Consider the following 473-nt stretch of genomic DNA (forward strand, 5'->3'; position numbering starts at 1 on the left):
AATAAAAAAGAATCGATTCCCGATGCATCGATTTAAGACAGAAGAGTGACTAAATTCAGTGGTAATGGGCATTGGGCAGCTGTATCAGTGAGTGGTGTGAGATGACATTGTCAGACATTATGCGTGATTGTGCATGAGCGCGAATATTGATGCATTATCGGTCCTTGTTAGACAATACATGATCTCACACGAGTATCAACATCCAACTACCGCCGTGGTTGCGACGTATGCGAAGTGGTGCTCGTAATGCGCGCTTTCCGTTGCGGTTGTTACATACGCTCGGATCATGTGAGCGAGACTCGTTGTCCGGTGGTGCCGTCGCCGCCGCCGTCGTCGTCGTCGTCGTCGCCGTTGCCATTGGTGCCGCCCGTGTTGCGCATTCTTCGTATCAAAACTCTCGTTCGTGTAGCCATATTTATCCCAGTGTTGTTCGCCAAGACGTCGTGTCCGGTGGTCTGGCGAGCGTCGCATCG

Source organism: Atta colombica, unplaced genomic scaffold, assembly GCF_001594045.1.
Source record: "Atta colombica isolate Treedump-2 unplaced genomic scaffold, Acol1.0 scaffold109, whole genome shotgun sequence".
Lineage (NCBI taxonomy): Eukaryota > Metazoa > Arthropoda > Insecta > Hymenoptera > Formicidae > Atta > Atta colombica.